This window comes from Ornithodoros turicata, chromosome 3 (genome assembly GCF_037126465.1).
Source record: "Ornithodoros turicata isolate Travis chromosome 3, ASM3712646v1, whole genome shotgun sequence".
In the NCBI taxonomy this organism is placed as follows: Eukaryota; Metazoa; Arthropoda; class Arachnida; order Ixodida; family Argasidae; genus Ornithodoros; species Ornithodoros turicata.
In genome coordinates, this window is record NC_088203.1 from 47,378,350 (window position 1) to 47,388,703 (window position 10,354).

The 10,354-nt window shown below is 43.1% G+C and overlaps 1 long non-coding RNA gene across 2 annotated transcripts; it reads left to right on the forward strand.

Moving 5' to 3' along the window:
• Positions 1-241: 241 nt before the first annotated feature.
• Positions 242-10,150, forward strand: LOC135388457 (uncharacterized). 2 transcript variants are annotated; one of them, XR_010421387.1, is made up of 3 exons: positions 242-420; positions 4,638-9,584; positions 9,686-10,150. It is a non-coding gene; the product is annotated as an uncharacterized LOC135388457 (long non-coding RNA). The 2 variants fall into 2 exon arrangements; XR_010421386.1 differs by lacking the exon at positions 242-420 and having other exon boundaries at positions 1,222-4,956; positions 6,118-9,584.
• The last annotated feature ends 204 nt before the right edge of the window (positions 10,151-10,354 follow it).

The window sequence follows — 10,354 nt, forward strand, 5'->3', positions numbered from 1 at the left end:
TGTAGCGAATGATGTTCACATTTGTCCGTTCTGCTCTATAGTATTCTTGCAAAATATATGGGTGCAAGAAAGTAAAAGGAAAACGAAGAAGACAATTCACTCCTGTATGATGAGCGCTGCGTAGAAGCACGGCACCGTTTTCTTTGTGGAGGTATAGCGAACGCGCATTCCTTTCTTTCTTTTTTGGTTCGCGTCGGCCGAGTGGCGATATCCTATTACATCCGGAACGAGGACCTATCGCTTTGCGATCGCATACAAGAGTGAGCCATCTTTTGACGATGGTAGGATAATTATTGACCTGAGGAATAATATGGATTTATGTGGTTGTGAGAATAGACGTTGTGTTTGTGATTGTGAAAATGTGAGTGTGTGTCTGTGTGTGCGCGCGCGCTTTCCTGAACCAGGGATCCCACTTGACAAGTAAGTTCTTTGTGTGTGCTTTTTCATGTGACACGAGTGATACATTTATGTACCATTGCGTGGAATAGTGGCTTAAAAAATAAGGGAAGCAGCGCTTGCATTGCTATCTGTAGGATAGACCGAGAGCGTTTTTAATGGAATTACCTCGCGAACCTGGTGAAGTCTTCGTTTTGGGCAGGCTATTTTATGAGAGCCGGTCCTGTTGCGATGCATTTGATACGCTTTCCTGAAGCAGCGTGCTTTGTTCTTGTAGTGTGGTTTACGCCTTTATCAATAGAAATGAATAGAAGTGTTTGTTTGTTTGTTTGTATGTATGTTTATTTGTTTGTTTGTTTGTTAGTATGTGTCTGTCACGTTCGTAGCGCTGTTCAAGCTTTATTTGCTTTGCAAAAATTCAGACTTTATGGTATTAAGCTGTTCGAGTAGAAGTGACTTTCCCTGCTCGCTTAAGATAAATTGTGTATCCCTGCCCTGTGCTTTCTTCACGCAGGGACAATGCAAATGAGTATTTAGCATTATGCAATAATTATCTGATAGCAGAAATGGGTGTCTTTGTCACAGTTTATTAGCGTGTGTGTCGATATTTTATTTTATTTTATTTTTTTCTCTTATTGCTATGCGAGCAAAAGTGCGTGTAATTTTTCGCTGCTCTTTTCTTATTTTCTCTACTTTTATGTAGAAGAAAGCCTCCTGCGTAAAAGCTGAATAGTGTTCTATCAGTGGAAGTGGGGTTGTTTGTTTGATTTTGTTGGGTGTTCGATATCTTGATGAAGTAAGCTGTGCTTAATTTTGCAGGTTTTTGAGCAGAAATGCTGGTATCTGAGCACGGAGTAGAAATTGCTATATTTCTCTCCTCCCTAAGAAACTTTGTACGTCGTTTTCCAAGCAGACCGCGTTTAGTTTACGCGAAATGAACTTATGTATGCTCTATGATGATCCGCCGCAGGCTTAGCCCTTTTCCCCGATCACCAGTGTTTTGGCATTCGATGTCGCATGTCTAGACTTGTTCAGTAGTGTCTTTCTTGCTGCAATTTTTACCCTTCGCTGATATCTTGTTGCTGTCATGTTGTGCTAGCCGCGTAGCGATAAGCGGTGATTCTCCGATTATTCCTAGGCGGTACGGCTTAAGCCTTTTCCCTGCTCACTGAAGGAAATTTGTGTATCCCTGTCCTGTGCTTTCTTTACGCAAGGGTAATGCGTCTGTGTATGTGGCACTATCATATAGCAGACATGAGTGTCTTTTTCTTGGTTTATTGGCATATGCACCAGGTTTTTTAAGTCAAGCAAAAGTGCGTGTAATATTTCGCTGCTCTTTTTCTTATTTTCTCTACTTTTATGTAGAAGAAAGCCTCCTGCGTAAAAGCTGAATAGTGTTCTACCAGTGGAAGTGGGGTTGTTTGTTTGATTTTGTTGGGTGTTCGATATCTTGACGAAGTAAGCAGTGCTTAATTTTGCAGGTTTTTGAGCAGAAATGCTGGTATCTGAGCACGGAGTAGAAATTTCTATATTTCTCTGCTCCTTAAGAAAATTTGTACGTCGTTTTCCAAGCAGACCGCGTTTAGTTTACGCGAAGTAGAAAAATGAAGTTGTGTATGCTCTATGATGATCCGCCGCGGGCTTAGGCCTTTTCCCCGATGAGCAGTGTTTTGTATGCGATGTCGCATGTCTGGACTTGTTCAGTGTTGCAATTTTTACCCTTCGTTAATATCTTGTTGTTGTTGTTGTCGTCTTGTGTTAGACGTTGAGCTTCGTAGCGATGTGCGGTAACGCTACGATTATTCCTGAGCGCTCCGTGTGTTTAATGCGTTGTCCTCTTTGCGTGCATGCGTGTGCTTTTTTTCTCCTGATTTGTGACGTCCTCGTGGCATGTCTGGACTTGTTTAGCAGTGTTGCAGTTCTTCCCGCTGCTAGTATCTTGTTGGTGTCATGTTGTGCTAGCCGCGTGGCGATGTGTGGTGACCTGAGGTCTTAAGCCTTTTCCCTGCTCACCTAAGGAAATTTGTGTATCCCTGTCCTGTGCTTTCTTTACGCAAGGGTAATGCGACTGTGTATGTGGCATTATGCAAGAATTATCTGGTGGCAGAAATAGGTGTATTTTTCTCAGTGTATTGGCGTGCGCTACGGTTTCTTGCAGTTACAGCTATTGGAGCACACATGCGTGTAATTTTTCGCGGTTCTTTTCTCCTTTCACGGCTTTTACTCAGAATGTAGATGAGGGGAAACACTCAGCATCCAGGTAGAGCAGGAGAAAGCCGCTCGGCAGAGGAGAGAGTTCATGAGAATGGAATTTGTTTGTTTTTTGTTATATGTTGAGTGTTAGTATTCGCTTTCCTCGATATGTTGAGGAAGTCAGCCGTTATAGGTATTTGTGCAGAAATGCTGGTATCTGAGTGTGTGGAGTAGAAATTCCTATAAAGCACCTCTCCTTGTGCATTCCTGAGCTGCTGTGTGCGCGCGCGTGCTTCTTTTTCCTGGATTGCGACGTCATGATGGCATGTTGGGGCTTGTTTAGCAGTGTTGCAATTTTACCCGCCGCTATTATCTTGTTATCTTGTGTTAGCCGCGTAGCGATATCCAGTGACTCTGCTATTATTCCTGAGGTCTTAAGCCTTTTCCCTGCTCACCTAAGGAAATTTGTGTATCCCTGTCCTGTGCTTTCTTTGCGACAATGCGTCTGTGTATGTGGCACTATCAGATACCAGACATGAGTGTCTTTTTCTTGGTTTATTGGCATATGCTTCAGGTTTTTTTAAGTCAAGCACAAGTGCGCGCAATTTTTCGCTGCTCTCTTCCTCAGATCACCGATTTTACGAAGAAGACAGTCGCATGGTACAGCTGAGATGAGGGTTTCTCTGATTGTTTGTTTTATTTTGTTGGGTGTTCGATATGTTGAGGAAGTCAGCTGTTAAAGGTATCCGTGAAGAAATGCTTGCACCTGAGCGCAGGATAGGAATTTCGTGAAGCACGGCACCCTCAGTGTAAATTAATTATGTTGGATATGAGTCTGCTTCCCTGCATGACAAGGCTGAAATGGGAAGAGAGAAAAAATTGGAGCGCTTCATTAGTAGCGATCCAAGTAATAGGGCAATTATAGTTTCCATAGAAAGTAGAATTTTAATGGGCTCCTAAAATTATAGTTTAGTTGTAGTTTTTCTAAACTGCAATGCAATAATCATTAATATAGTATAGGAATGCTATCGTGTTCCCGTAAAGACGTTCTGTCTTGTGCTTTGGAATGCGCGAATTGAACTTTGCTCGCAGCCTTTCCCGCCTTTATGCTCGCAATGCGCGAATGGAACTTTGCCCACCCGGCTTCCGCGCCTTTTTTGCTCGCAGGTGTAGCCTCAGACAACGAATGTATGAGCATAGAAAGGGTCACGTATTACATAAGCCTGGAGGTGATGTTGAGTGGTCTCACTTATTATTTTAAAAGAGCAGTGGCAGTTTACTGTAATTCTAATGACCATGATGAGCCTTTGGGGTGAAAATCGTTAATATGCGGGGTGCTTTTTTGTTGAATTTTAATGAGAGAATCAATGTCATTAAGAGTAGGACAGAGGAAATAATCTTGCGATTCAATAAATAATAGGAGTCTTTGTCGGTGTCTTCTTCAGGCAGGATGTGATGACGTCACGCAGTCTGTAGCAATGCATTGACCGTTACTGGAAAAAAGTGTGGCAAAATAGTGTGTGTTGTCCTGGGCAGATTTATGATGAGCACTGTTTTTGAATAAGAAGAAATAGTTTGATGCTGGTTTCCTTTTTGTTTCTTTTCGCTTTTTCCCCCCTTGTCTGACAAACATGTGCTGACATGCCTGGGCTTGTTCTGACATGCTTTCCTTCTACATGTAGTTTTTTTCTTTTTGTACAAGGCATATTCTTGACGATAGTGCTGCCTTGAATGGGAGTAGAGCTATTCTTAATAATTTTGCGATTCATTTAGTTCAGAGAGTAACCGCGAGGGGGACAGGTGTGTGACTTTATGTCTTGCTGAACCATTTTTTTCCTGTACAGTAAGACTTTGGGAATGAAATGCTACAATCTCCTCTTGTCTATGGTGTTTTTCTGCAATAGTTCCCTACGCAATCATTATAGTAGAATAAAGGAAATAATCTTGGGATAGTGATTCAATAAATAACAGGTGCCCTGTCTAGAGCGTACGCGTCCTTGAGCCACGCAGGTGCATGATGACCGCATACCGAGAGACTATTGTTTCAGGTTGACCTTGTCTAGAGGAGCATTAGTGGAAAAAAACTGTGTAGCCCTGAGACAATAGGATGACGTCACGACCAATGAGAACGGCCTGCAGGGGGCGCAAGGATTCACTTCTCTCTTGGACACTGACGGGTCTCGACACGCAAATTCTGCTCCTGGCATTGGCCGTCAGTGGAAGAGCGTAGCTTCGGTGGGGTTCTGTCTGCCTCTGATGGGGTGCGGATGTGTGGTTCGTCACTGGTGAATGGTGTTCGACGATGCAGGTGGATTTTGTGACGAGCGGATTTACAATGAGGGAATGCTGTGAACGGGAAAAATGATGGTGAGTGTCTTTTTCACTCTGTTCAAGTGTTTGTTTTCCTCTGTTGCCCAGCAGTCGTACGATTTGTCCTGACATGCCCCGATATGCATGCTTTCCTTTGTTGACGCTTAGTATTTTTTTCTCTTTTGACAAGGAACATTGTTGTCTTGACAATAGTGCTGCCCTGAGTTCTGCGCGCGTTGATTTGTTGAGTGCCTAGTCCTCTTATTAGCCGTTGATGGAGTTACGTGTTAGGATATTTTGTTCTTTTGCAAGTCTCATTTAGTAAGACTTTGGAATTCCTACGATCAGCTTTCATGCATGGTGCTCTTCTGCAATAGTTTCCTATTCAATCGTTATAGAACAATAGAGGAAATAATCTTGGGATAGCGATTCAATAAATAATAGGGTTCCCTGTCTAGAGCGCACGCAGGTGCATGATGACGTCATACCGTGGCTTCACTGCAGATTGACCAAAGGAGCATTAGTGGAAAAAAAACAGGGTAGCCCTGAGACAATAGGATGATGTCTGGACCAATGAGAACGGCCAGCAGGGGGCGCAGGAATGCTCTTCTCACTTAGCCTCTCGCAGGTGGCGGTAGGAGCGCGCAGAGGGCGCTACGAGCGCGCGCATGCGTAGCACCCGTAGAGTGGCGCTTACGTCAGTCCACCTCTGGCTCTCGTTGGGAGAAGACGTGCGCTCCCCGCGCTCGCTCAGTTTCTGGCTGGTTGTCACGGAGAGCAGTCGATCGGTCTGCGCTCCTGCTGTGGTGAGGTGATTTGTTGAGTAACTAATGCTTTCGTCAACTTTGTTCCCGCTTTGTTTGCGATTTTCGTGCCAGTGCTGGTTGCTGTTGTCCGGGCATCCCCGGCATTTTCTATCATCTTCTGCCTTGGGAACGGCAGTAGCGCTGGCGTGATTCTTAATAATTTTGTTGTGAGATTAGTTGAGAAAGTAACCGCTAGGGGGTGCAGCTGCGGGGCTTTATACAGGACAAAAAAGCATTACGAGTCAGTTTCTGCCTGCCTCTTGGATGGAGCAGTCGCATGGTTCTGCGCTCCTGTTCTGGTGGGCTCATTTGTTGTGTAACTAATTGTTTTTTCTTGTTAGCTATTGATGGTTTGCATACTCTTGCTTTCCCAGCCTCTGTATTACGAGTGTTTTTCTCCTTGCATGTCCAGAGCTGTCCTAACTTGCCCAGACATGCCATGATGACGTCACAGCTGACGTCACAGGATGTCCGGAACTGGTGCTGCGATGCTTTGCAACTTGCCTCCGTGCTCCGTCGCCCAGCGACAGTCAGCGGCCGTTCCGGACCGCTTTCTACAAGATGGCGTCGTTGATCTTCAACTAAACTCCTTCTCTCCACTCTATCTCTATCTTTTTATTTTATTTTCTACCTATTTTTTTATTTTTTATCAGCTCAAGTAGCCGGAAACTCACACAGTGGTCTGGACGTGTCTTAGATGATCCCCAATTAGTGTAATGACGCCCTGGTGGTTCCTGATTAATGTGGGGGGTCCCAATTAGCTCTAATTGCTAATTAATGGCGTCCAGGCGACTGTGTGACTTGCCGGATACTTGAGCTGATCCCATACTACTTGTAATGCCATGTAACCTTTTCCCACTCATTTTAATCCAAGTGCAACAGCAAATTCATTTACGTGCCATAGACATTTCTTCACACATGGATTAGTTTTAGCATTTTGGTTAAGATGTAGATGGGTTTCCTCCCCGTCGGTTAAGTTTTCATACAGCTTTGCATTCAACATCACTCGTGACATTCACTGAAATTGTTCATACTTATGAAATGCAGAAAGGTGGACACAGTTCTGCCTAGTGCCCATTAATTCAGTTGATACCGTATGTAATGCCATGTACCACAATCAGGTTTTCCCACTCATTTTAATCCAAGTGCCACAGCAAATTCATTTACTTGCCATAGACATTTCTTCACACATGGATTAGTTTTAGCATTTTGGTTAAGATGTAGATGGGTTTCCTCCCCGTCGGTTAAGTTTTCATACAGCTTTGCATTCAACATCACTCGTGACATTCACTGAAATTGTTCATACTTATGAAATGCAGAAAGGTGGACACAGTTCTGCCTAGTGCCCATTAATTCAGTTGATACCGTAAGTAATGCCATGTACCACAATCAGGTTTTCCCACTCATTTTAATCCAAGTGCCACAGCAAATTCATTTACTTGCCATAGACATTTCTTCACACATGGATTAGTTTTAGCATTTTGGTTAAGATGTAGATGGGTTTCCTCCCCGTCGGTTAAGTTTTCATACAGCTTTGCATTCAACATCACTCGTGACATTCACTGAAATTGTTCATACTTATGAAATGCAGAAAAGTGGACACAGTTCTGCCTAGTGCCCATTAATTCAGTTGATACCGTATGTAATGCCATGCACCACAATCAGGTTTTCCCACTCATTTTAATCCAAGTGCCACAGCAAATTCATTTGCGTGCCATAGACATTTCTTCACACATGGATTAGTTTTGGCATTTTGGTTAAGATGTAGATGGGTTTCCTCCCCGTCGGTTAAGTTCTCATACAGCTTTGCATTCAACATCACTCGTGACATTCACTGAAATTGTTCATACTTATGAAATGCAGAAAAGTGGACACAGTTCTGCCTAGTGCCCATGAATTCAGTTGATACCGTATGTAATGCCATGTAACCTTTCCCCACTCATTTTAATCCAAGTGCCACAGTAAATTCATTTACGTGCCATAGACATTTCTTCACACATGGATTAGTTTTAGCATTTTGGTTAAGATGTAGATGGGTTTCCTCCCCGTCGGTTAAGTTTTCATACAGCTTTGCATTCAACATCACTCGTGACATTCACTGAAATTGTTCATACTTATGAAATGCAGAAAAGTGGACACAGTTCTGCCTAGTGCCCATTAATTCAGTTGATACCGTATGTAATGCCATGTACCACAATCAGGTTTTCCCACTCATTTTAATCCAAGTGCCACAGCAAATTCATTTACTTGCCATAGACATTTCTTCACACATGGATTAGTTTTAGCATTTTGGTTAAGATGTAGATGGGTTTCCTCCCCGTCGGTTAAGTTTTCATACAGCTTTGCATTCAACATCACTCGTGACATTCACTGAAATTGTTCATATTTATGAAATGCAGAAAAGTGGACACAGTTCTGCCTAGTGCCCATTAATTCAGTTGATACCGTATGTAATGCCATGTACCACAATCAGGTTTTCCCACTCATTTTAATCCAAGTGCCACAGCAAATTCATTTGCGTGCCATAGACATTTCTTCACACATGGATTAGTTTTGGCATTTTGGTTAAGATGTAGATGGGTTTCCTCCCCGTCGGTTAAGTTTTCATACAGCTTTGCATTCAACATCACTCGTGACATTCACTGAAATTGTTCATACTTATGAAATGCAGAAAAGTGGACACAGTTCTGCCTAGTGCCCATGAATTCAGTTGATACCGTATGTAATGCCATGTACCACAATCAGATTTTCCCACTCATTTTAATCCAAGTGCCACAGCAAATTCATTTACTTGCCATAGACATTTCTTCACACATGGATTAGTTTTAGCATTTTGGTTCAGATGTAGATGGGTTTCCTCCCCGTCAGTTAAGTTTTCATACAGCTTTGCATTCAACATCACTCGTGACATTCACTGAAATTGTTCATACTTATGAAATGCAGAAAAGTGGACACAGTTCTGCCTAGTGCCCATGAATTCAGTTGATACCGTATGTAATGCCATGTAACCTTTTCCCACTCATTTTAATCCAAGTGCCACAGCAAATTCATTTACGTGCCATAGACATTTCTTCACACATGGATTAGTTCTGGCATTTTGGTTAAGATGTAGATGGGTTTCCTCCCCGTCGGTTAAGTTTTCATACAGCTTTGCATTCAACATCACTCGTGACATTCACTGAAATTGCTCATACTTATGAAATGCAGGAAAGTGGACACAGTTCTGCCTAGTGCCCATGAATTCAGTTGATACCGTATGTAATGCCATGTACCACAATCAGGTTTTCCCACTCATTTTAATCCAAGTGCCACAGCAAATTCATTTACTTGCCATAGACATTTCTTCACACATGGATTAGTTTTAGGATTTTGGTTAAGATGTAGATGGGTTTCCTCCCCGTCGGTTAAGTTTTCATACAGCTTTGCATTCAACATCACTCGTGACATTCACTGAAATTGCTCATACTTATGAAATGCAGGAAAGTGGACACAGTTCTGCCTAGTGCCCACGAATTCAGTTGATACCTTATGTAATGACATGTACCACAATCAGGTTTTCCCACTCATTTTAATCCAAGTGCCACAGCAATTCATTTACGTGCCATATACATTTCTTCACACATGGATTAGGTTTGGCATGTTGGTTAAGATGTAGATGGGTTTCCTTCCCATCGGTTAAGTTTTCATCATGTTACATTACCTGTGCTCCTTTTCTTTTCTTTTTTCTTTTTGTGTGGTAGGTTTGCGATGCGTCTCGTCGGATACTATATATGACTGCCAGGTAGTATGGGTGTTGTCACGACTCATGTGTCCCTAATGCATGTGAGCTGCGCAAAAGAGCAACAGCAGGCTTTTTCAAAAATGAGGAGTGGCCGATAGGTAAGGCCGGGCTTCCCTGGTTGATACACTGTTGGTTGAGATACTGTAATTAATTTTTCAGTTAGTTCACGCCATTTGACGAAATATTTGTTTCCATATAGGTGATAGTTGGATATCCCCTGGAAGCTTGGCTTATGACCCCTGTCAGGTCCCCGACAACTGCAGAAGAGAATGCCGATAATGCTGCCCACATGACAACGTGGTGTCACATCGAACAGTGTTGTGGAGTCCTCAAAATGCGGTTCCGTTGCCTACAACGTTACAGGACCCATCACTTTTCTCCAGACCGGTCATGCAATATCATTACAATATGTGCTATTGTTCACAACCTATGCCTCGCATACAATATCAGTGACCCTCCAGAGAGCAGTGAGGAGTGCAACTCACGGGATGCGCGCGAAATCAGCCAAGAAAGCCCCGAAGAGTAAGAAGTGCTCCGTGGAAACAGTCGTAGTTTTTAGATCACGCAGCTGCTTTTTCTTTTTTTTATGTGTGTGTGGTTTTAAGTGTTTCAACTGTCCTACTCTGAAATAAATAAGTGTGTACAATCCCTATTAAAAATTCCATCAGAAATTCCTGGTGGTCCAGTAAACATTTTTGCTGGTCCACCAGCCTGGCCTGAAGGTCCACCAGCCAGGACTTGGTGGTCCACCAAGCATGCCTGCTGGACCACCAGGTGACCTTCCACCAGACCACTCGCTCCACCAAGAAAATTTGGTGGTCCACCAGCCAGACCTTTGCAGACCTGGTGGCTTGATGGAAGGATGTCT